The sequence below is a fragment of the Lissotriton vulgaris genome, chromosome 2_1, assembly GCF_964263255.1.
Source record: "Lissotriton vulgaris chromosome 2_1, aLisVul1.2, whole genome shotgun sequence".
Lineage (NCBI taxonomy): Eukaryota > Metazoa > Chordata > Amphibia > Caudata > Salamandridae > Lissotriton > Lissotriton vulgaris.
In genome coordinates this window covers 1022938236-1022965684 of record NC_141687.1, presented here as the reverse complement: position 1 = coordinate 1022965684, position 27449 = coordinate 1022938236, and positions in this window count along the sequence as shown.

Sequence of the window (27449 nt, the reverse complement as noted above, 5' to 3'; positions counted from 1 at the left end):
CAGCAAAGTCTAAATGTCTGCTCCTCCACAGACAGGCCACTGACGAGAAGTTTTTGGTGAAGGGCAATATACGCAAGCACATGGCGTGGGGTGCCCTCTTCTCTACCTTGCTCCGGACCACGGTAAACCCTCGCAATCTCTTGGGTAAAGGATTGCAGCTGTGCCGCCAAATAATAGCACTCAAAGTCAGGCACTGCCATACCTCCTTCATCCTTGGGCCGCAAGAGAGTGTCTAGCGCTATTCGTCGCCTACCCGTACCCCAAAGAAACGCTAATACTAACGATCTTAAGCGGCAGAAGACGGAACCCGGTATCCAAACCGGCAGGGTACGGAAGTAATATAACAGCCTTGGAAGCGCTATCATCTTCAGCAAGGAGACACGACCCGTCATCGAGAGTGGGAGAATGGCCCAGAAGTCCATGCTCCCCTTCAGGGCATTAATGCAACCTGTGATATTGCCATCGAGCATATCTACTGCCGTATGATACACATAAACACCTAAATAGTGTAGGCAGTGAAGCTCCCACCTGAGCTCCTGAGTGGTGAGAGGGCCCGGTTCTCCCCGTCGCAACGGGAATAAACAGGATTTGGTCCAGTTGACCTTTAGGCCCGATAGTCTCCCGAAAAGTCCAAGGAGTCGCCTCGCTCCCTCTAGTTCCCCATCTGCGTTAGCCAAAAACATCAGAAGGTCATCCGCGTATAGCGAAATGGCATGCGGTCTGGCCCTATAGACCAGTCCCCTATAGTAGCGCCCCGATCTGGCTTCCGCCGCGAACGGTTCCATCGCCAACGTGAATAGGAGGGGGGACAGCGAACATCCCTGTCTGGTGCCACGGCGCACCTGGTATTGTCCCGAGATAAGCGAACCCACTCGGACTCTCGCCGTGGCCACCGTGTACAACACTTTAGTCCAGCTGATGTAGCCTTCCCCCAGCCCAAAATGCCTCATCACTCCATATAAATAGTCCCACTCCAGACTGTCAAATGCTTTCTCAATATCTATGGACAACACCAGGGGTGTCGTCTCCTCCGACAACCGAGCGCCCAGCAGTCGAGTTAGCCTGCGAATGTTGTTCGTGGTGTTCCGTGTAGGGATGAAACCCGATTGGTCTTTATGAATCAGGCCCGTCATGTGGGTTAGCAATCTATTAGCTAAGATTTTGCTCAGAATCTTATAATCTGTTGTTAACATAGATAGTGGGCGATACGAGGAGAGGTCACTGCTCGCTCTACCAGGTTTTAACAAAGGGACCATAAGAGCCTCACACATGGAGTGAGGCAGTCTCCCCCTCGATTTCGCTTAATTATAAACCGATTGCAACTGCGGGGCTAAGAACTCCAGATATTTACTAGAACTCTATTGGCAGACCATCTAGTCCCGGGGTTTTATTCCGAGCCATCTGCTTCACCGCACTCCCTATTTCTCCTATCGTAATATTGCGGCCTACCTCCTCTGCCTCTGATTGTTCCAACTGTGGCAGCCGTAGCCCCTCAAGAAAGGTTTCTAGCTCCTCCTCTCCACCTACCGGCCCGCTCCTATAGAGTCCTTCATAGTACGCCCTGAACCTATCCAGGATCCCAGCCTGGGTGTGGCAAAGCCCGCCCCCTTCCACCTCGACGGACACGATTGGTTTACCGTGCCTAAGCGGGTTGGCAAGCCATGCCAGCATAGTCCCTGCCCTATCACCCTCCGCATGCGCCCTGGTCAGGTATACCTTGTGATCGAAACTACGCAGTCGCTCCAACTCTACTGCCACTGCTTCCTTGGCTTTACCAACCTCTTCTTGAAGCTCTGGATGATTCGGGCGCTCCCGTTCCAGCTTTTGCAGCCCCCCTTCTGCACGTTCGAGATCATCTAACAATGTTTTACGAGCATCCGCAGTGGCCCCAATGCAGAGCCCTCGGACCACCACCTTAAAGGCATCCCACTCCATTGCCCTGGTGGACGTAGTGCCACTGTTCTCCTCAAAGTAACGATTCACTCGCTCACCCAGGGCTTCTCTAAATAACAAATCATCTAGGGTATCTGGTTGCAATCGCCAAGTCGGAACACATGAAACATCCACCATCCAGTTCAAGGATAGCAACAGGGGGTTGTGGTCAGACAATGTGCGAGCCAGGTATTCCGCACTTCCCACTGCTGGGAGTATGGAAGAAGAGCACAAAAACACATCCAGCCTGACATGTAGGTTGTGTATGCTAGAATGAAATGAGTAATCCCTCGTCATGGGGTGTAATCTTCTCCAAGCATCTCCCAGGTCCCAACTATCCTGCCAATCCAATTTACGCTTCGCTAGTCTATGTACTGGTGATGAGTGTAATGGAGGGTGAGACCTATCCAATGTGGTGTCTACTATTGAGTTAAAATCCCCTCCCATGATTATTGGGCCCGCCAAATAGCTCGCCAGCTTGCCCGAGAGTGTCGTCAGAAAGGCGGGTAAATCCACATTCGGAGCATACACACTACACAACGATACAACTTGTCCCCTGAGTCTCCCTTCTTTAGCCACGAATCTGCCCTCTGGATCTATCATCTGTTTGGTGACCTGAAAGGGAACCCCAGCTCGTATCCATATCATGGCGCCCCTTACAAAGGCCGAGTACGTGGTATTGAACAGCTGCCCCCTCCACCTTCTCTGTAGCGCCACTCCCTCCTGTTTCGTGAGGTGCGTCTCCTGAAGAAATGCTATGTGTACCCCCCTACGCGTTAGGTAGGCATGGACCTTGTGTCTATGCAACATGGTATGCAGGCCCGCACGTTCCAGGTCACACATTTTAAAGCCCCCGTATTAGCCATATCCCCCTGCATCCCCGAACACAACAACGATAGTTTCCAGCCATGCGCATAAGCCAACCCAATTCTGACCCCCCCCACCCTCTCCCAACAACTGAACCCCACACCCCGCCAACCCCAACCTGAGATTCCCAAACTACTCTTGGTTCCCACCCCCCCAGGACAGGCCCCGTCTCGACCAGATGAGAACCCATCCAAACTATTGTAACTGGGCAAACCTCCCTCAAATAAGCACACTATAATTCGCAGTCTCCACTGCGATGACCTTAGGGGCCAGTAGGGCGTGGTCCGATACCGAAGGAGTACGTCACACAAGATCGGCCCCGCGTATCCCGCCCCGCAATCCCCCCATAATCATTCACGAGACTCCATATTTCAGTCTAGCTGCACATGGCATCTACGTACATGGCATCCCAGTACCCGTCCGCTAAACCGTTCTCTAAAGCACTTCCCTCAGGCTTCCACGATCTCTCCTGATGTTTGTGGCGTCCAATAGGGCCTCTGGCGCCACCAAGTTCCGAAAGGTCCGTTTCCGACCCCGTACCCTGTTCCTCAGAGTCTGTGCCTTTTCGGTACTGGCTCCGTACCGACCCCGAAGGATCCACCACCGCTTGCAGGGCGGCCCTTCACTCCTCCTCCGTCTGCGACACTGTTGGCTTCCCAGACCTGTACCGGCGTTTCCGAATCCGTTGCGATTTTCTGTTCGGCTGTTTCCTTTGTGCTTCTTCAGCCCTGAATCTAGCCCCATCCGTTCCGGCTTTGTAAGTGTCCCACCATGCCCAAGCGTCTGCAGAGGTGGTGAAGAAGAGAGTTTTATCATCCACCACAATTCTTAGCTTTGCTGGGAAGAGGAGGGAGTACTTAATGCCCTCCACACGGAGTTCTCGTTTAATCGAGAGAAAGCTAGCTCTGAGTTTCTGCGTCTCGAATGTATAATCCGGGAACAGGGTGACCTTGTTGTTGCCAACCTGGAAGGGGCCTACCTCCCTGGCCCTCTGGAGTAACCAGTCCCGGTCTTTATAATGCAGAAGTTTGATCACAACAGGGCGAGGGGGCAGGCCAGGGGCCGGCGGTCGGGCCGGGACTCTGTGGGCTCGCTCCAGCGAATAGAAGGTAGAGAGCCCCTCTGGTGCCACATCAGTACGGAGCCACTGATCGAGGTAGCCTACCATATCGTCGCCCTCTGTTTTTTCCGGAAGGCCTACCAGGCGAACGTTGTTGCGCCTACTCCGGTTTTCGGCTTCCTCCGCTCGCCTCTCCAGTGTCTTCACCCTATCCAGAGCATCCTCCATCCGGGCTTCCAATGACTTGTGCGCCGGGGCCAGTTCTTGTAGGGTTATCTCCGCGCTCTTGACCCTGTCCTTAAGCTTATCATGTTCGGCTTTCAGGAGCCCCAGGCCTGTCGCTACCTGGGCAATGTCCGGCTGCAGAGCGTCTTTCGTGGCCAAGATAGCCTCCAGAATGCGGCCCTGCATGCGTTGGAGGTCAGTGTGGCCTTGGTCCGCTCTGTCCATCGTGTCTGGTCCAGCCGCTCTGTCCCCCTTACCCTTAGGCTTCCCCATCGTGGTGTGATCGAGCCAGGGGCTAAAGGAATCCCAACCGTAGGCCTCGTCAGCCCGATCGGCCCCAACGTTCGGTCTACTTCCAATCTCCGGTCGGCCCGTCAGTAGTTCAGGACCCTGTACTCCGGATAGTTCCCTAGGGTAGCAAAGGCTGGAGAATCAGAACGCGCCTAGGGCACCGAACACTGCGCAAGCCCTTCTTGCGGAGGGGGGTCAGCCCCCTGTAGGCAAGTCGCCGCCGATGGGGCCTCCGTCACCTCGGCCTACACACAGAGACCGCAATGGTCGATTCACAGGGCTGCCGCCATTTTAAGTCTGCTCCGATGAACTCCCCAACTCCACCGTCGGGACCTCGCCAAGGCGGGAAGGAGGGCCACCTGAGCCACCTCACGGGACGAGGTCGATCTTCCGAAACAGCAATCACCGCTGGTATTGGAGCTCTAGAGTTACTGATCAACAGGTTTCTTTTGTTCTCTGCGTCACCAGCTCAGGCCTCGGGCCGCCATCTTAGATCGAAGTTTTCCGCTCTGTCGGTACTTGCTAAGTTCGGTTTTCTGGAAGATAAACGGTCGTAGATTGCAAACCCAGGACGCCGATGCCTCCGTGATGTCCTCAGCCAATAAATTTTTCAATTTCGGTTGGAATTCGTGCGATTTATCAGGATTATATCTGGGATCGGGCGCGGAGCTCCGGGCTCACGCTGCCTACCTCCTCGGCATCCAAGCCATACCTTGTCCCTTCAGGAGTCTGATGTCCACCAACCACAAAAAAGATACATGCGCAGTCTCTTAAAAAATCCCATACAGTGGTCATTGAAAACAATGACCATCCCTCTAAATGTATTGATGTATACAACCCTTGGCACTTATGGAGGTCTACTAATGGAATGTCTGGGAGGTATGGGAGTCCCTTCTGCATCCCACTCCTATGGAGGCAGACTAGGGCAACCCATACCATTTGGAGGTAAGTTCTTTACTTCTGTGAGAGTAACAGGTGTTAGAGCTTTCTCTACTGGATGTCCTCTGCTAACAGTAATGTCTCTTTTAGATATCTGGCCACTTATCTATCTGTCTGCCATTTGGAGTTGTGTTGAAAAATGGTACGATTCAAAATCTGGTACACCTAACCCATCCTGGAAAGTGGATGTTTAAGTTTCTCCAGTGCTACCCTGTACCTTCTGTTTCCCATATCAATAACCCAGGAGTATATCCAGCTCTCTGAATACCCTTTTAGGCAATATTATAGGAAAATGAGTAAAGCAATAAGGAAGGGAGGGAGAATCATCATTCCTATTTTGGCAAGTGCAATCCGACCTTACAAGGGCAGCAGCCCCCAAAATGTGACTCAGGAGCGCAGTGCAGCTGTGGCCTGGATCAGATTCCTTTCTCATTGATCTGATTCTTTGTGGTATTTCCTTATTTCCAAGTAGCAAAAGGTGTTTGATTCAAAAACAAAGAAACAAAAGGGGATGATGGACGGAGCGTTCGAGCAAATCAAACACTCATCCCAGTCAACTGATCTGGGTTTAATCCATCACCATTCTTTAGCTCACTCAGCCACCCCAGTTCAGACATGGCCATATGCAAATCAGTCTGACCTTGTGCCTCATGGGAACAGTCCAGCCTGAACTGCCAAGCCATGTCTTCCCTGGACCGGAAACAAGTATCCTGGGACCGGTTTCGGATTCATAATCCTCATCAGCCAGGCTATCTTGAATCCAGTGGCCAAGTGAGCAAGGGACTCACGTCTGAGCATACCCTGCCAACTTAGGGCGAACAAAGCTAAACAAAAGGAGATGATGGATGGAACGTTTGAGCAAATCAAACACTCACCCCCAGTCAACTGATCTGGGTTTAATCCATCACCATTGTTTAGCTCACTCAGCCACCCCAGTTCAGACATGGCCATATGCAAATCAGTCTGACCCTGTGCCTCATGGGAACAGTCCAGCCCGAACTGCCAAGCCATGTCTTCCCTGGATCGGAAACAAGTATCCTGGGACCGGTTTCGGATTCATAATCCTCATCAGCCAGGCTATCTTGAAACCAGTGGCCAAGTGAGCAAGGGACTCACGTCTGAGCATACCCTGCCAACTTAGGGCGAACAAAGCGAAACAAAAGGGGATGATGGACGGAGCGTTTGAGCAAATCAAACACTCACCCCCAGTCAACTGATCTGGGTTTAATCCATCACCATTCTTTAGCTCACTCAGCCACCCGAGTTCAGACATGGCCATATACAAATCAGTCTGACCCTGTGCCTCATGGGAATAGTCCAGCCCGAGCTGCCAGGCTATGTCTTCCCTGGACATGAAACAAGTATCCTGGGACCGGTTTCGGATTCATAAACCTCATCAGCCAGGCTATCTTGAATCCAGTGGCCAAGTGAGCAAGGGACTCACGTCTGAGCATACCCTGCCAATTTAGGGCGAACAACGCGAAACAAAAGGGGATGATGGACGGGGCGTTTTAGCAAATCAAACACTCACCCCTAGTCAACTGATCTGGGTTTAATCCATCACCATTCTTTAGCTCACTCAGCCATACCAGTTCAGACATGGCCATATGCAAATCAGTCTGACCCTGTGCCTCATGGGAACAGTCCAGCCCGAACTGCCAAGCCATGTCTTCCCTGGACCGGAAACAAGAATTCTGGGACCGGTTTCGGATTCCTAATCCTCATCAGCCAGGCTATCTTGAATCCAGTGGCCAAGTGAGCAAGGGACTCACGTCTGAGCATACCCTGCCAACTTAGGGCGAACAAAGCGAAACAAAAGGGGATGATGGACGGAGCGTTTGAGCAAATCAAGCACTCACCCCTAGTCAACTGATCTTGGTTTAATCCATCACCATTCTTTACCTCACTCAGCCACCCCAGTTCAGACATGGCCATATGCAAATCAGTCTGACCCTGTGCCTCATGGGAACAGTCCAGCCCGAACTGCCAAGCCATGTCTTCCCTGGACCGGAAACAAGTATCCTGGGACCGGTTTCAGAGTCATAATTCTCATCAGCCAGGCTATCTTGAATCCAGTGGCCAAGTGAGCAAGGGACTCACGTCTGAGCATACCCTGCCATCTTAGGCCGAACTAAGTGAAACAAAAGGGGATGATGGACGGACATTCCAGCACAAACAACAGTGGGGGCAGTGGACAGCCCTGCCATGTTCTCCTAGCCACCTCGTTCGCATCAGAGATAAGCATGCCGGTTCACATTCTTGCACATAGTGCAGTATAAGGCAAGGAGATCCATCAACTCATGGCTTCTCCCACCCCCATAGTTCCCACATTTTCTGAAAGTAAATTACAGGAACTAAACATAAAATGAATATGGCATTTATATATGCACTAGATCTTATTAGAAAAAGCATTCTAAACCTCTTTTCACCGGGAACTGTGACTGTTGTGCTATTAGAGCTACTCCATATGCGAACGCGAAAGTCACTGTGTACTTGTCACTGAAGCGGTCGGCTAAGTACGAATGGCAAATACTCCTATATGCGGTCCAATGGAATCTGGAGGTGCCGAACTGCCAAGCCATGTCTTCCCTGGACCGGAAACAAGTATCCTGGGACCGGTTTCAGAGTCATAATTCTCATCAGCCAGGCTATCTTGAATCCAGTGGCCAAGTGAGCAAGGGACTCACGTCTGAGCATACCCTGCCAACTTAGGGCGAACTAAGCGAAACAAAAGGGGATGATGGACGGACATTCCAGCACAAACAACAGTGGGGGCAGTGGACAGCCCTGCCATGTTCTCCTAGCCACCTCGTTCGCATCAGAGATAAGCATGCCGGTTCACATTCTTGCACATAGTGCAGTATAAGGCAAGGAGATCCATCAACTCATGGCTTCTCCCACCCCCTTAGTTCCCAAATTTTCTGGAAGTAAATTACAGGAACTAAACATAAAATGAATATGGCATTTATATATGCACTAGATCTTATTAGAAAAAGCATTCTAAACCTCTTTTCACCGGGAACTGTGACTGTTGTGCTATTAGAGCTACTCCATATGCGAACGCGAAAGTCACTGTGTACTTGTCACTGAAGCGGTCGGCTAAGTACGAATGGCAAATACTCCTATATGCGGTCCAATGGAATCTGGAGGTGCCCAGGCAACTTTGTCACTTCATATTTTGGAATCAGGTCCCAGACATCGACTTGTACAAGTTTTCCACATCCTCTTTGATACCTACATTTTACCCCTGGAGACAGCCCGAAGCCTACGAGCCACAGGTTGGCGAAAAACATATAGGCTGTACTTTAACTTTGAACAGAAAGGTTAAAAAAATCAACCTAATGCAACCAAAGCATGTATAAAATTTAGCTTTGTGTAATGATATAGCATACTACAAGCCAATATGATAAAATATTTAGAGCCCCATTGTTATAAAGATACCTGAAGATGAAATCTTGTGGCACTGTCTACAAGGAGGCATATCCCTCCCATGGTACCCCTTTATCATTTGTTGTTTAACATGTACCTAAATCCCCTTTTTGATATGTTAAAGCACAAGGCATGTTTGCTCAAGCATACATTGACAATATTCAGATGTAGATGAGGTTTACTTGAGATCTTACTTTGTACCCTTTCCATACAAGCATCTCAGACACAGCCAGGCAATGGATAAGCAAGACTGGACTACAGTGATATATAGAGCCTGATTTCGAGTTTGGCTGTCCGGCGACGAGTCCGCCCACCTACACCACCGCCAAACCTGTGTTCGGGCCGCTCGCGTGATTACAAGCATTTCTCGTATCTGTCTGGCTTTTTTTTATGTTCCCACAGCGGTGCGATGAAATTTTTAATTTTTTTTATTTATTCCTCATTATGCGATTGTGTGAATAAAGAGGCTTGAGGAGTCTGGTGGTCCCAAGTTCTATGCCTTCACTGCCCCGTTATTTTCGACTGAGTTTGGGGAGTATCCTTTTGGGAATTGTGACCAATCAGTTATCTCCAATGCTCTTAATCTTAATCAATAATTCCGGTGGTTGGAGGAGGAGCTAGCCTTCCTGGCTATTTGACAGAGATGATTTCTGCCTGGAATTATTATTATTATTTTTTTTTAATCAAATGTGGGGGGAGATGGAATGCTGATCCATTCAGTTTCCAAATTACATATGCTAATCAAAATGAGAGTGGATCACTTGTCCTGCACAACCTTAGGTATGCAGGCGAAAAAGGAGGAGGGGGTGTCCGATATATAAGAGACCCTCATGCACGTGATAGGTATGTTGGTGTCTAAAGCGGTATATCTTGATTCTCCACTCTTGGATCACGTGTGTGCATAATCATTAGGTCGATCAAGTTATGCAGCCTCCACCAGGAGGTTCTTACCCAAGGTTGATGCAGTAGTGAGCCAGTGATAAGGAGTATAAAGAATATAAAAGGCCCATGTGCAGGACAAGTGATCCATTCTCATTTTGATTAGCATGTGCCTGGAATTATTGTCATCGCTTTAATCATTGGAATTTATTTTCCCGTGACCCCGGAGGAGTTAATGGTCCATCTGAAAGTGTTGTTCCCATATTTCCCAGAAGTTTACTTTCTTGGAGCTTTTCCCTTTCCTATCAAGTTTAAAAAGTAGTGGCGACAGCGGACAGCCTTGCCTTGTGCCCCTATGTATTTTGATGTTACTAGTCAACTTCCCATGAACTATAATTTTTGCTCTTGGGTTGTTATATACTTCCCTTACCATGTGGCCAAAGCTTTCTCCTAGTTTGTTTTTCTTGATGGTTTCATTTAAGAATACCCAATTGACTCTGTCAAAATCTTTAACAGCATCATAAGTAATTATATTTAGAGGTAATTTTCCAGATGTGGCTGCGTCTATTGCTGCGATGAACTCATGGGTGATCTCATGAATTTGTCGTCCTTTTATAAAGTCCTTCTGGTCTATATTAATCAGACTTGGCATAACCTTCGCTAATCTTTTTGATATAACTTGCATGAATATTTTGTAGTCGCAATTGAGTCTGATATGGGTCTATAAGACTCACATAGCTTGGGGTTTTTCCCAGGTTTTAAAAGAATGCTAATCATTGCATCATTCCAAGAGTCTGGAATTTTCTTCTGGTCTAGGTATATAATGTTCATTAGTTCTGTTAATTGGTCAACTAAGGTTTCCTGGCTGAGTGTTCAGGGAATTCTACCATGGGTTGTATTGAAAGATCCTCGTTTGAAACTGTGGGGGGTGACATGCCTGATGGTATATCCGACATTTCTCCTTCACTTGTTATCTGCACTCTCTCCCCCGAGATACTCAGTGCTAGTTCCTTATCTGTCGGGAGGAGTTTATTTTACTTATCGTCAATGGATGAGAGTGATGAGGTGTTCTTGCTCTGAGGTGAGAAATTACCCCCTCTCACTTGTACCGTCTGTTGGACTTTGAAGAACGATCTTAAGGAGGGAGTCACTTTGAATCTTTGTTTTGCTGATAGTGTCCCTTTTTCTTTTGGTTTCGTGGCTCTGGTTTTTATATTTTCTGAAAGTTCCACGAGTTTAGGAGGTACTCTGTTTCCTCCTTGTACTCCTGGGGGTCACAGTCTTTTTTGGGGGAGGCAGGGGGTTTTGTTTGGTAAGCTGACGGTTTCTAAGGCATTAAGCAGACCTCCCTTTGCCCCCACTCTCCGATATCGTCTCTGAATTGTTTTGGGGCTGAATTTCTCCTTCCCGCCTGTCCTCGCTCCCACCTTCTACCGTCCCTGAGGGGTATCGGTTAAACCCTACAATTAAATCCGGGGCTGCTGCTCCTTGCTCTCCCCCACCCCTTGTTCCTGTATCTGCAATGAATGACTAATGAGTGATTGCAGCGAGTCAACATCTGTTTTTCCTGCCCCTTTAGTCACTGGTTGCTGCCTATTGTATACACTATGTATACTATGTTCCTCTGCTTCTACCCCTAGAGCCTGGTGAGGTCTTAACTCTTTTTGCATCCGTTTAGATTGTCCCAAACAGTCTGTATGCAGAATGCAATGTCTTTTGTCTTTACTGATTTTCAACAGTTCGTTTTTCCTTTCAGATTCAGTTTTATTTTCGTTAGTTTCAATTTCGTGCTTCAGCCCCGTCAGCGTCTGGCCGCAGAATGGCTTTCCTGAAACTGACGATGATTCACTTTCCTGACTGCCGGCAGGCCTGCTGTCTCTGCGTCCTATGCCCCGGAACAGGAAGGGGATCCTACCAAACGCTTTGCGGCAGCTACGTCTCGCGCCAAGGGCCGCGACCCAGATCCCGGAGCGCGACGAAGCGCCCAGCTCTGAGCAACCTCCGCGGAGCACGTCGATCATGCCGTGGCCTCCAGCTCCCAGCTCCCAGCCAGCCTCAGCTCTGTACAAGGTAGGGTGTTTCGGAAGCGCTTAGTCAATATTTCTCGAAAAGCATACTTGCACCGGAAAGTGCCTCTTTACTTACGCATTGCACTGGTGAAAACAATCGGAGCTCCCGACCGAGCGTTTTTCAGCCGGCCGCCATCTTCATTACAGAGTCACAGCGGTGCGATGAAATTGACACTGCTATGGGAACACCCAAAAAAAGTTCCTGCAAGCCATGGACTGTAAAGTCCATTCCATGCAGGATCTGTGGGGCATGCATACAGGGGGGCACATGTTGTACCCCCATGCAAGCACCCCATGCCTCTATTTTCATGGAGGAGGAACCGCATTGCGGCCTCCTGACTACCGCAACACGGCCAGGGAACGGTGGTTCCCTGGCAGCTGCGGCAAGGCAATGGTGGTCCGATCGCCCTAATTGTAATAGGGCTGTTAGAAGACAGCCACCACCGCCCGTTTCCATGAGTCTGGTGGTCCGTGGACTGCCAGACTCGTAATGGAGCACATAGTGATAAGGTAGAGCCTTTTATTTTTCATACAGAGCAAAGGTCTTTCCATTGGGAGCTCTCACCTTGTGCCTTCTTAGGTAGGCACATCACTTATATGCAAAGGTTAAGAACCTTGAACTATATTTAAATAATTGAAACTTGTTTTGTTGAAAGCAGTTGCTTTATTTAACTGTCCAACCTTAAACCCATCATTTCCTTTCTTTCTATCTCGGACAGTCTATTGGTAGTGGTGGACAATTGCAACACTTTTTTTGACAAATGTTCCTCTTACCAACTTGAGAGACTGCAGTGGGTATATAATGTTGTTATTTACCTGGTTATGGGCTTCAGGAGTTCAGATGATATCTCTGAGTCCAGAAGAGCAATTCTCTGGGTTCCAGTTAAGGAAAGAATTGCCATGAAGCTATATTCCCTTGTCTCTATTTGTACGTCTCATCTTTACCTCATTCACTCTATTCACCCTTATAACACTACTACGGGCCTTAGGAGTTCTTTGATGGATATTCACACTTTAAACTACTCTCATGTGTGAGAGAGAGAGATAATTGTCAGACCTTGGCCCCACTTTTGTGAACTCATTGCAAAGAAATTTCAGAACAATTGCCAGGAAAATATTAGAATTCTCTCCATCCCACGAACACTTATTTTAGATCCACATCATAAGACTCCATTTCATTATCATTTTTATCAATCTGTAAGTAGTGCAGCTTTTGCGAGTACTTGGGGTGGTGATAATACTCACTAAAAGCCCTGGCAAGGAACTCAGCAAAGCCCCAAGGCCGACCTACTACCCTCATAGGCAAAGCCTTTGGGGGTGAGGCGAGACCAAGGATAGATGATAACAAGCTTGTGGTTGCCATTTTGATTGTTGTCCATCTATGTTCTAGTGGCCACCGTGAGTGTCCAGCCTCATTCCTTGTCCTGTTCCCTCCCTGTCCTGGTATTCCACTGAGAGCTGAAGGCATAATCTCTCTGTTTACTATGCCCAGTGATTCGTAAATCAGCCAACTGTGGCCAACGAGGGCAACCTGGACATTACTCTCATTGGCCGGTCTTTTGAGCCTCCTCCATACCAGCAAGACCCACTCTTTGGAGCGTAGTATGAGGGTAGAGGGATCTAAGTTGGAATTAAAATTCCTTACACAATACAGTTGAAAATGTGCATTTTTTACATTTGTGATGTTTATGAAAAGAAAATCTCTCTTTTTGTAACAGAAGACCTGGTCCTTGCCAGTGACCTTCCAGATCTGGCTTCACTCGGCCAGTTTCGGCCAGTTTCGATTTCTCTTTAGTTGCAGCCATTTTGTTGTTCGTGGAGCTTCCCAGACCGTAGCTCCACCCCGCGCCCGCCTCCCAGCTGACCCTGCCTCGCCCCCGCCCCCTCCACCATCCATACATGACAGATGCTCCCGCGCGCAGCGTTCACGCGCAGCGGTCGCGCCCCAGTTGCGCCGAAGGTGCGCCAAAGGTAAGTCCGTCTACGCCCGTCCGCGCCTGTACCGCGCCCAGCGCCAGACCCCCTGGCCCCCGTAGCACCCACCCCCCGCATTACTTACGATGCCACCACCCTCCTAGCCCTTAACCCCGGCCGTCCCCCCAACTGCGTCCAAGCCGCCCCTGGACACACCCATGGACCCTTCTCTTGCAACTCCTGCAAGTTCGACGGCACCAAGAACCACTCCTCATCTACGAACACACAACAAATATCCGACACCAACCACCTAAAATGCATCCTGCTCAACACCCGCTCGGTCCACAGGCACGCCATCGACCTCTGGAATCTACTAGACACCATCTCCCCGGACGTCGCCTTCCTAACGGAAACATGGATGAACGCCTCTTCAGCCCCAGACATCACCATTGCCATCCCGGAAGGCTACAAGATCATCCGGAAGGACCGCACCGACCAAACAGGAGGAGGCATCGCTATCGTCCATAAGAACTCCATCCGCATCTCAACCAGCTCAGACGTCAACCTTGCCAGCGCCGAACACCTTCACTTCCAGATCCACACCGACCCCAAGACCACACTCAGAGGCACCCTCCTCTACCGGCCTCCAGGACCCCGTACACAATTCAGTGACGACATCACTGACTTTATCACCCCACACGCCCTCCCTTCTGAGAAATACATCCTATTGGGAGACCTCAACTTTCACCTGGAAAAGAGCAATGACAGCAGCGCCACCACCCTTCTGGACAATCTCGCCAACCTCGGACTCGAACAACTTGTCACTACCCCCACCCACATTGCAGGTCACACACTCGACCCTATCTTCACCTCCAGCAAACATGTCTCTTTCAGTCACACCACAGCTCTTCATTGGACGGACCACAGCTGCGTTCACTTTATCTACAATAAGACCACAATCCACAACCATCCTCAACCTACTCTGCGAAGAAACTGGAACAAAATCACCATCGACCAGATCTCCTCATCGCTTATTCTAAACCCCCCCGCCCACTCCTCAAACCCCGACCAAGCAGCCATTAACCTCACCCAATGGCTATCCAACAGCGCCGACATCCTAGCACCGTTGAAAAAACGTCAAATCAAACTAGGCAGCAAAAACGCCTCCTGGTTCAACGATGATCTTAAGAAATCGAAGAAACTCTGTCGCTCCCTCGAGAAGGCCTGGAAAAAAGACCCAAACACCAGCACCAGGGACGCCTTCAAAAACGCCACCCGCATACACCACCAACTAATCCGATCTGCCAAGAAAGCCGCATTCAAAGACCGACTAGATAACAACGCCCACAACAGCAAGGAATTATTCAACATCGTCAAAGAATTTACCAACCCATCAGCCAACTCCAATGACATCACCCCCTCTCAAGCCCTCTGCGACTCCCTAGCTTCATTCTTCCACAACAAAATCGCAGACATCCACAACAGCTTCGACAACCGACCCGGAGACCAACCTACCCAACCTTCTGCAGGACCTTCACCCCCCTTGAACATCCTTAATGACTGGAACCCAATCTCCACTGAGGACACCATCCGCCTGATGAACTCCATCCACTCAGGATCCCCAACTGACCCATGCCCTCACCACATCTTCAACAAAGCAGACTCCATCATAGCACCACACCTCCGAGATGTCATCAACTGCTCCCTCAACTCCGCCACCTTCCCGGAAAGCTGGAAACACGCAGAACTCAGCGCCCTTCTGAAAAAACCCACAGCTGACCCCACCGAACTCAAAAACTACCGCCCCATCTCGCTTCTTCCATACCCGGCCAAAGTCATCGAGAAAGCTGTCAACAACCAGCTCGCCACCTTCCTCGAAACCAACAAATCCCTCGACTCCTCACAGTCCGGCTTCCGAGCCAAACACAGCACTGAAACCGCCCTCATCGCAGCAACAGACGACATTCGAACTCTACTGGACAATGGAGACACAGTCGCCCTCATCCTCCTCGACCTCTCCGCTGCCTTCGACACAGTCTGTCATAGCACCCTTTTACAGCGCCTCAGAAACGTCGGAATCCAAGGAAAAGCACTGGAATGGATCACCTCGTTCCTCACCGGAAGAACCCAGATAGTCCGCCTCCCACCATTCAAGTCTGAGGCCACTGAAGTCATCTGCGGCGTGCCGCAAGGATCGTCACTCAGCCCCACCCTCTTCAACGTATACATGAGCCCCCTTGCGGCCATAGCTCGCCAACACAACCTCAACATCATCTCCTACGCTGATGACACTCAACTGATCCTCTCACTCACCAAAGACCCTAACACCGCCAAAACCAACTTACACGAAGGAATGAAAGAAGTAGCCGAGTGGATGAAGCACAGCCGTCTGAAACTGAACTCAGACAAAACAGAAGTCCTCATCTTAGGCACCTCCCCCTCCGCCTGGGATGACTCTTGGTGGCCAGAGGCCCTTGGAAAAGCACCCATCCCGACGGACCACGCACGAAACCTGGGCGTCATCCTGGACTCCTCACTCTCGATGACCAGACAAGTCAACGCCGTTTCATCATCTTGCTTCAACATTCTCCGCATGCTCAAAAAAACATTTCGCTGAATCCCCACCGAAACTAGAAAAACGGTCACCCACGCACTGGTCACGAGCCGCCTGGACTATGGAAACACCCTATACGCCGGTACCACCGCAAAACTCCAGAAAAAACTCCAACGCATCCAGAACGCTTCAGCCAGGCTCATACTAGACATCCCGCGTAAAGAACACATCTCTGGTCACCTGAAAAACCTCCACTGGCTCCCCGTAAATAAGAGGATTACTTTCCGCCTCCTAACCCACGCACACAAAGCACTTTACGAACTTGGACCCGAATGCCTCAACACACAACTGTCCTTCTACACCCCCTCCCGCCAGCTACGATCCTCCAACCAAGCCCTTGCCACTGTACCTCGCATCAACAAAACCACCATGGGAGGTAGATCCTTCTCCTACCTGGCAGCTAAAACCTGGAACTCGCTTCCCACTCACCTTCGCCTTACTCAGAACCACCTAGCATTCAGAAAGCAACTTAAAACTTGGATATTCGACAAGTAATTCCCCACCCTTCCTCTAGCGCCTTGAGACCCTATGGGTATGTAGCGCGCTATATAAATCTCTTGACTTGACTTGACTTGACTATCAGATACATTAGATATACACTAGGTCTTTTGTACCAGTGATCAGACAGTCCCAGTTCTTCACCAGTCAAAGAGTTAACAATCTGTCTTTGTTCATCATATTCCTTTGTGGCATCCAGTAGCATTCTTTAAAATTTCCCCATTTGCCTGTGATTAATTTATATTATGTTATGTTGTGTTATAACGATTAGTATAGCACACTAATAACCCGTGAAGGGAACCAGGTGCTAGAGCAGGGAAATATCATTACCACTCAGTCTAAATCACGTAGTGCCTCTACTGCATCTTTACCATGTCTTTACAATGATTTGCTTTAGGGAACGTGTTGTATGTTGTTGGACTGTTGTAGGATTTAAAGTCCAACTCCTTCCCTACTGTTACATAGACTGGAGTTAGAATAATAAATTATACTAGTTGGTAGGCCTCCGCTCTCGGCAACCCACCCAACCCTACAGACCACAAACGAAACCTCAGCATCATCCTCGACTCCACCCTCTCCATGAACCGCCAGATCAACGCCGTCGCCTCCACCAGTTTCAACCACCTACACATCCTCCGCAAGACATTCCAATGGATCCCTCCCCGACTGTAAAAGGACCGCCACACACACACTCATAACCAGCAGACTCGACTACGGCAATGCTCTATACGCCGGAATCAACAGGACCCTTCGACACAGACTCCAAACGATCCAGAACGCCGCAGCCAAACACATGACCCAACACCTACAAGACCTCCACTGTCTCCCCTTGGAGAAGCGGGTCACCTTCAAACTACTCACCCACGCCTACAAATCCCTCAACAACATCAGGTCCAATTACCTCAACGAGAAAAGTATCCTTCCACGTACCCAAGAGGAATCTCCGCTCTGCTGAACTCGCCCTGGCAGAGGTCCCACGCATCTGCAGACACAGAACTGGGGGAAGAGCATTCTCCTACATCGCGGCCAAGACCTGGAACGATCTCCCTGTGAACATCAGATGTGCCCCGACCCTGCACACGTTCAGGAAGGACCTCAAGACCTGGCTCTTTGACTGATCGGAGCTGCTCTCCACCCAGCGCCTTGAGACCCTCACGGGTGAGTAGCGCGCTTTACAACCCCCTGATTGATTGATTGAAGTGCAGCGCTTTCTCTAAGGTAAGACGTTATAATGACTTGTGTACTAAAGGAATGCGTGATAACAACGCAGTTGTTGTTCATAATGCGTTGTTAAGGCACGCGTGGTAAAGGCATGGGTGGTTTTGTCATACAACCCTTGAGCAGGAGTGTAGGCATATGGTTCCCAGGGTTACTCGAAGAACCAGGCCTTTAGCCTCTTGAGGAACTCAAGAAGTGAGGAGGAGGCTCTGATGTGTTGAGGGGGGTTGTTCCATGTTTTGGGTCAATCAATCAATCAATCAAAGCATTTGTATAGTGCACTACTCACCCGGGGGGTCTCAAGGCGCTAGGGGAGGGGGGGTCCGCTACTGCTCGAATAGCCAGGTCTTGAGCTGCTTCCTGAAGGCGAGGTGGTCCTGGGTCAGGCAGATGTGGGTCGGGAGGGAGTTCCAGGTCTTGGCGGCGAGGTAGGAGAAGGACCTTCCCCCTGTGGTGGCTCTTCGGATGCGCGGGACGGCGGCGAGGGCGTGGCTGGTCGATCGAAGCTGGCGTTTGGGAGCGTAGAAGTTGAGGCGGCTGTTGAGGTATCCTGGGCCTTGGTTGTGCAGGGCTTTGTGTGCGTGGGTGAGGAGACGGAAGGTGATTCGCTTGTTGACCGGGAGCCAGTGCAGGTCTCTCAGGTGTCCAGAGATGTGGCTGCGGCGGGGGATGTCCAGGATGAGTCGTGCTGAGGCGTTCTGGATCCGCTGGAGTCTCTTCTGGAGTTTGGCGGTGGTTCCGGCGTAGAGGGAGTTGCCGTAGTCCAGTCGGCTGGTGACGAGTGCCTGGGTGACCGTCTTTCTGGTCTCGGTGGGGATCCACCGGAAGATCTTGCGTAGCATGCGTAGGGTATTGAAGCACGATGAGGAGATGGCGTTGATTTGTCTGGTCATGGAGAGGGAGGAGTCCAGGATGAAGCCCAGGTTGCGTGCGTGGTCGGTTGGTTTGGGTGCGCTGCCTAGGGTGGGGGGCCACCAGGAGTCGTCCCAGGCGGAGGGTGAGGATCCCAAGATGAGGACTTCCGTCTTATCAAAGTTCAGTTTCAGGCGGCTGTTCTTCATCCATTCGGCTACCTCTTTCATCCCTTCGTGTAGGTTGGCTCTGGCGGTGGCGGTCGTTGGTGAGGGAGAGGATCAGCTGGGTGTCGTCGGCATAGGAATGGGTGTGATGTAGACGAATGAACGGCCTCCTGTTCTGCGTTTGTGAATGTGAGGAATGTATGCGAGTAAGCGTGAGGGAGAGCATAGATGTCTTGCAGGCTGGTGAAAGTGTATGTATCTGTTCAGGTATGGTGGTCCAGTGTTGTGTAGGGTTTTGTATGTGTGCGTGAGAAGTTTGAATTGGCCGTGCTTGTGATTAAAAAGCCAGTGAAGCTCCTTGAAGTTGGGTGCGATGTGAGTGTGGCCTGGAATGTAACATTTGGTACTGAGCTGACTCTTGCAATGTATTATTTGTTTGTAAATTAAACACTGCATTTGCTCAAAAACGTTTTTTGAAACATGCCAATGTTTAATAATGCAGTTAACAGCATGTTCCACTCACAGTGCTGTGATGAGGTACTGAGATACATGCTAGTAGTATCTTAAACCTCTGTCCATACTTGTCTTTCTCCTCTTTTATCACATGCAATGCCTCTAGAATGTTACAGTGTGATGATGCTCAGTGAAATGTTGGGTGTCTCTAAAGAAAGGCACAGTTTAGATGGGCTGAGCTGCCTGCTGGCTGCTCCTGGTGGGGCTTGTACATTATTACTTCTGGACTCAACTATTTATCTTCAATAAACAAACCTGAAATACCTCAATGTGTCCAGCCTCATTACTACAATTTTATGGCGATATTTGTTTTTTACCCTCAACGTGCTCATCTCAAGAAGTCTATCTTCAAGAAGGCAAGATATTCAACAGCTTCATCAATCTTCAAACTCCAAACAAAGACTCTGGCACCGAGCCCCACTGGTCGCCCCCAACCTACACACGCCAGATCCTTCTTCAACTCAACTGTGTTCTCAACCTCTTCGAAATCAAGCAGAGCTGAATATCTTCCTAAATCTTCACTTCTACAACCTCAGCACTACAACAGCAGCACCTCAACAACCAAGTCATCTACTAGCTTTCAATCGCCATTCAATATTCAATATTCAATATTAAAGTCTACACTACTTCAACATCTCAAACGTCCTTTCTTTGGACCACAGTTGCTGCGCTTTCAGCCACCATAAGCCTTCCACTCATCTTTAGTTGCACTGTTAGTGAAACAAAACTTGTCAACCTACAAATCTTGTCAATCTGCATTGCCCTCCGTATGTGTGCTCCAGAAGGAAGGGATCTGCCTGCACATTTTCTTGAATTTTGGCTTTCTACTAGTGAAGATTGCATCTACGTCATGTTTATTTCAATCCAGCAAACCTCACACTTCACTCCGTCACGATGTGACTCAACGTGTGATCAAACTTGTTGTATTCAAATTCTCCAAGTGGCACAGGGGATCGACATTTTTTTCAACCGTGAGTCTCATTTGTATTGTTTCTACTCTATGGAGCCGATTAGGATCGCGGACGGAAACTGGTTCCGTCCGCCAAGGAAGCGGCAAAGATACTCCGGACCGCTCTGCGGATAAACCTCCGTAACAATTAGGATAAAAATGGGACGAAACTACGACCGCAGCGGACGGACCACAGCAAACTCCGTCCGCGGCGAACGGAGTACACCTGAGATCGCCGCAAGCGGACGGAACCGAAGAAACACCGACCGCTGCGGACGACCATGACCGTGGGAACAGCCACAGCCACCGCAATACCTGCGGAGGCTCCGTGTCCGCTATTAGGATAACGCCGCCTGTTCCCCGGTACGCACCTCAAACCATGGCAGCAGCGGAAACAATGCAATGAGAAACGGTACATCTCAGTGGAAGGCCAACACGAACAACATCCCTACCGTCAAACCAATGACAAAATGTCTGACGGAAGTTAATAGAAAACACATGAAACAGGACTACCACCCACCTAAAACACCTACACCAATCACAAGCCACAATGACACCACCCCAAGCACCTACAAATCCACACTAGTCAACAAACCCACCTAGTACCTGACTGCCAACAACCATTGGGACACAACCACGACACAGACTATAAAATTACTCCCACCCACTACCACAATCCTTTGCATCACAGCATAGCTGCTAGCAAGAGGCCCAAGACGACGGACAGCAGACACCAATTGCACACATACAACCACCACCCAAACACACCCACCACACAAACACCCACCACACCATTCCTACACACCACACACCTGCACATCCCAACTCACTCAACCCACACCTTGAGCACCACACACCATGGCACCCAAAAAAAAAACTAAATTCACGGAGACAGAGTTGAAGGTAATGGTGGATGAAATCATCCATGTTGAACCCCACATATTCGGGGCACTAGTCCAGCAGACCACCGTGGATCACAAAAATCACATGTGGGACAGGATCGTAAGTCGGGAGAATGCGTCAGGGACCGTGCCAAGGACAAAGCACGAGATACAGAGGCGGTGGCATGACCTGAAAACCAGGGTCAAAGGCATCCGTGCCAAAAACCATCTACGAGCAAATCACACTGGCGGCGGCACACCCCCGGAGCCCATACCCTACACGGATTGGGAGGAAAAGGTTCTGGGCATACTGCACCCAGAGAGCCTGGAAGGAATTGAGGAAGGAGAAGAGGCTGGTAAGTACAAACCAAGCACCACGATCACAACAACATGGTCAGCCTCACACAATTGAGAAGACACATCTCCCAGGCCCCAACCCATGCACGTGGGCCACATACTCACCAAAATGTAAACGACTCCCAACAGGCCCCCATGTCCACAGGGAGGGTGATGGTGGTGTGTGGGGTGTGTGAGAGGTCACTACTACAACTCCCAACAGGCCCCCATGTCCACAGGGAGGGTGGTGGTGGTGTGTGGGGTGTGTGAGAGGTCGCTACTACAACTCCCAACAGGCCCCCATGTCCACAGGGAGGGTGGTGGTAGTGTGTGGGGTGTGCGAGAGGTCACTACTACAACTCCCAACAGGCCCCCATGTCCACAGGGAGGGTGGTGGTGGTGTGTATCGAGAGGTGGGTGGGGTGTGTGCGAGAGGTCACTACTACAACTCCAAACAGGCCCCCATGTCCACAGGGAGGGTGGTGATGGTGTGTGGGGTGTGTGAGAGGTCACTACTACAACTCCCAACAGGCCCCCATGTCCACAGGGAGGGTTGTGGTGGTGTGTGTCGAGAGGTGGATGGGGTGTGTGTGAGAGGTCACTACTACAACTCCCAACAGGCCCCCATGTCCACAGGGAGGGTGGTGGTGGTGTGTGGGGTGTGTGAGAGGTCACTACTACAACTCCCAACAGGCCCCCATGTCCTCAGGGAGGGTGGTGGTGGTGTGTGGGGTGTGTGAGAGGTCACTACTACAACTCCCAACAGGCCCCCATGTCCACAGGGAGGGTGGTGGTGGTGTGTGGGGTGTGTGAGAGGTCACTACTACAACTCCAAACAGGCCGCCATTTCCACAGGGAGGGTGGTGGTGGTGGGTGGGGTGTGCGACAGGACACTGAAATGTTATGTATTGGAAATAAACATGTAATGTACACAGTACTGATCAGCACAATCTTGTTTCTCACGTGATCGTAATTTGACTGGTGAAACCAGCAACCGGCCGCAAGACTCGCCACACTCACATCCAGGACTCTCTGGGGACGATGCCACAGCCAGCTCCGGTGCGGAGGATGGAGCGGGCCCGAGCACACTGCCAGGGCCAACTGGCTCACTGGAAATCCCTGTCTCGACAACCGTCGCCTGTGTCACTCCTGCAACCCCTGCCACAGTGAGCTGTAGAGCCACCACCACTACCTCCACCACCACCAGTACCACCACTCCTGCCTGTGCCACCCTGCCTAACCCACCGCACGATGCAGGGCTATCCACATCCCAGCCAAGCAGGGAGAGTGGATGGGAAAGGAGAGAGCCGAGGCCACATCACCCAAGCAGGAGTACCACACACCAGCGAGCTGGGGAAGGACACCCACCCCATCCTGGCGCTGATGCACTGGAAGCCCTAGCCAGAGTCCAGGCTTCCTATGAGCGTGGGCAGGAACAGGCTGATCGTGCCCACCAGGACTCGGTTGACAACACAAATATGTTGCGGTCCATTGACAGCCGCCTTGGCCAAATAGTGGACCTCATGGTCCAGCAGACATCACTGTGGAGGGAATGGTTAGCCCGCAACACCCCCCCCCCCTCAACTAAGTGTCCAGCCGCCACGGTCAGCAACACCACCGCCACCGCCACCTGTGCCCCTGGACACAGATGTGGCCCCAGAGCAAATTGCCCCCCAAGCTGACTCCGTTCCGGCTCCAAGACGAGGGGCCGTCCGAGGCTGGAAGTGGGTGAGAGCAGTGGGGATGCTCCATCCACACGCTCAAAGAGGGGCCGACAATGACTCTGACACTGCCTGAGCCTGCCATCCACCCGCAAACTATCCTGTCCCACATAGCCAAGCATTGGCACAGGTCTGCTGGACTAGCCGGACATCACCCAATGTGGTGCCAGCACGGACATTTCATCTACCATGACCTTCAACTCACACTCCCCCACCAGACACTTACTTGTATATATCCACCAGCACCAATGCACAACCTGTAAATAAATTTTACTTACACACTCAATGATGTGTTGCCTCCATGTTTATTCACATGATTGGCTCAGAAACAGACGTTACCAGGTGCAGGGATCCATGTCGTACAGAATCATGCCGCTGTGGGAGTGACCTAGGGAAAATCAGAGACAGCAAACACACATCAGGAAACTGAATCACACCCATCACAACACACTGCAGTGCAACATTCCAGAAACCACGAATCACAAATTCATTGGATGAGAGGACACACATCATGGAGACTTGCATGTCCAAAGAAATAAACACACACACATGCAAACATCACATACCAGAACACCCAGCTGATGCACACCACATCCACACACCACCAGCAAACATACATAACACATTGTCAACCGGCACAAGAGGTAGTCACTCACATTCAAGGGAAGTAGCGATCAATGAGCTGCCGCCCCTGGTCCACACCTTCCTCCTCACCACTATCCTCATCAGTCGACATGGGTGGGATGGGAGGCCGAGGAACTTGTTGGTCTTCAGGGTCCAAGAGCAGTTCAATGTTATTGCGCAAGGCCAGGTTGTGGAGCATGCAGCAGGCAATCACGATCCTGCATATTTTGCCTGGTGAGTAAGGCAGGGCCCCTCCGGTCTTATCCAGGCACCGAAACCTAGACTTCAGCAGTCCAAAAGTACGTTCCACCACTCTACGTGTCCTTCCATGGGCATCATTTTATCGCATTTCACCGCTGTAGTTGGATTACGTATGGGACTCAGCAGCCAAGGCCTGTTTGGGTACGCCGAATCGCCTATGCAGGGGAATGAGAGATAGAAATATCACAACCAGAATTGGTGGGTACCCCATGCCACACAGAAAACACAACTGTCTCCACAGCATACTCACCAATAAGCCACGCACGTTCTGGACGCAGATTTGCCATTAGTTGGGGGACAATGCTGCTCCGCATGATGTGGGAGTCATGTGCAGAGCCTGGAAATCTTGCACACACATGGGATATGATGTTGTCGGCCAGGCACACCACCTGCACGTTGAGTGAATGGAAGTGCTTCCGATTCCTATATACCTGCTCACGTGCCCGTGGTGGAATGAGACCGATATGTGTGCCATGAATGGAACCCACTACGTGTGGTATCTGGCCCAGTGCATAGAAGTCTGCTTTGACTGCTGCCAACTCTGCCGGCCGTGGGAAATGGATGTAGTCATCCTTGTACAGCATCATGGCTTTTAGAACATCCCAAAGTACCATGCTGAACATGGACTGTGACATCCCCCCGGCATGTCCAACTGTGTACTGAAAGGTGTCAGTTGCAAAAAAGTGTAGTGCCACCATCACCTTTGCTGTGGGTGTAATGGAACCTGGATACGTTCTTCATGGCTGCAGGTGAGGGGACAATTGGTCTACAAGCTCCATCAATCTACGTCGATCCAGCCAGAATTTCCTGATCACCTCCTCGTCAACCATATCCTCCAGCACAGTGTATGGGCGATGGACATTTGGAGCCCTCCTGTGTGGGAGTAGATGTAATAGAAGTCAATTCACAAACAACGCATGACTGTGCAACTCAATCACATGTAATCCAACACTAGCAACAAGAAAAATATTGTGGACAATTGTCATATGTGTGACATCTCTGAATGTCACTACAGCACGGAGTGCCGTATGTACAATGTGCAGCCACTAGCAACATGATGTGGGTCAACATGTGCAATGCAACTTAGTCTCATGTCAACATTACTGCCAACAAGACATGTGTCATGGCCAAAATGTGTACAAGCCTCATCACAGACACACATGCACGTGCAAGCACAAAACGATAATGATACACACACTCCATGTCATCATGCACCTATGACAACACCGAAAATGGTGAGCATATGGACATTACATGCATGGTGACACAACAGGCAACCCACATACGCATACACTGAATGCATGTGTACCCCCACCATTGTCATTACCAAACATTAACCACACACTGACAACAGATTCAGAATGTGGCGATACAGCCGTGATGTACTGTGTAGATGTGAAGAAGTTAAAACGTCTGTAGGGAAATACCAGACGTCAACACGTAGACATGCACATTTGTAGCACATTGTGTGCACATCGATGGGCATAGTATGAACACACATGAAATAGTGCATGACATATGAAGTTTCGCTATCACGCTCACAACCCTCATAACGCAAGTGCAGACTATACACCACAGTGCTGCGTCTGAAAATATACAATCATTGGCGCCGCCATGGCGGTGCACTGCTTCCGCTATTTTCAAATGAACATACGCGGCCTGCGTTCCCTCTTCCCATTGGCTGCATGTGCACGGACCGTCACGGTCACACATCGGCAACCGCATGTGCAAGCTTCTGGGACGGATGCTACTTTTGCAACAATGTTCCATCACTGGCGCCACCATGGCGGTGCACGTATTCCGCGGGGGAGGTGCAGGCCAACACATCCTTCTGATGATGTGAATGGACATGGCAGTTCATGACCCCCCTTACAGTCACATTGCATCATTCACCGTACACCGCCCGGCCCAGCCCGGCCCAGGACCGCCGTGCCAGGCCAGGTCCAGGACCGCCGTGCCAGGAATGTCACCCACGGCCGGCACAGCCCCGTCCACAACCGCCGTGCCAGGCCCGGTCCACAACCGCCGTGCCAGCCATGTCACCCACGGCCGGCATAGCCCCGTCCACATCCGCCGTGCTAGGCCCGGTCCACAACCGCCATGCCAGGCCCGGTCCAGGACCAACGTGCCGGCCATGTCACCCACCGCCGTGCCAGACGAGTGTACACCCGTCGGTGGGTGACATGCCTGGCACGGCAGTCCTGGACCAGGCCTGGCACGGCGGTCCAGGGCCGGGCTGGGCCGGGCGGTGTACGGTGGATGATGCAATGTGACTGTAAGGGGGGTCATGAACTGCCATGTCCATTGACATCATCAGAAGGATGTGTTGGCCTGCACCTCCCCCGCGGAATACGTGCACCGCCATGGTGGCGCCAGTGATGGAACATTGTTGCAAAAGTAGCTTGCACATGCGGTTGCCGATGTGTGACCGTGACGGTCCGTGCACATGCAGCCAATGGGAAGAGGGAACGCGGGCCGCGTATGCCCGATCGAAAGTAGCGGAAGCAGTGCACCGCAACACCAGGGCCAGTCATTGGCCCTTTTACAAACACGCATCGAGGGGTGACCAATTGCTGCCGACGTATGCCACTGACATGGGCTCAGGGCCCTATATATGTGTGATTTCCAAAAGCACACTTTCAACGCTGTGAACCAGTGCTGCCTGGGACCATCACCTCGACCTCCTGCTGCTGAGCTGACCACCGACTGCTGCCTGTGACCATCACCTCGACCTCCTGCTGCTGAGCTGACCACCGACTGCTGCCTGTGACCATCACCTCAACCTCCTGCTGCTGAGATGACCACCGACTGCTGCCTGTGACCATCACCTCGACCTCCTGCTGCTGAGCTGACCGCCGACTGCTGCCTGTGACCATCACCTCGACCTCCTGCTGCTGAGCTGACCCCCGACTGCTGCTGTAGTGCCACAGTCCAGGGCCTTGCCATGCAGAGAGTGCGAGAGATCCGGTCTCGTCCCTTCACCACCGCGGAACTGGATGTTCTCGTGGGCGGTGTGCTCAGCCACTACGAACAGCTGTACGGTGCACCCGGACAGGTGGTAAGTGCCGTGGTGTACATGTTGTTGGCCCTGAGGTGGCCAGTGGCTCCTGTCTTCTGTAGGCCTGCCGGTGTGCTGTGGGACCTTCACATGTGTTGTGCAGAGCATGGCTGGATGTAGATACGTCTATCTACGTAGTATGTGCATGTCAT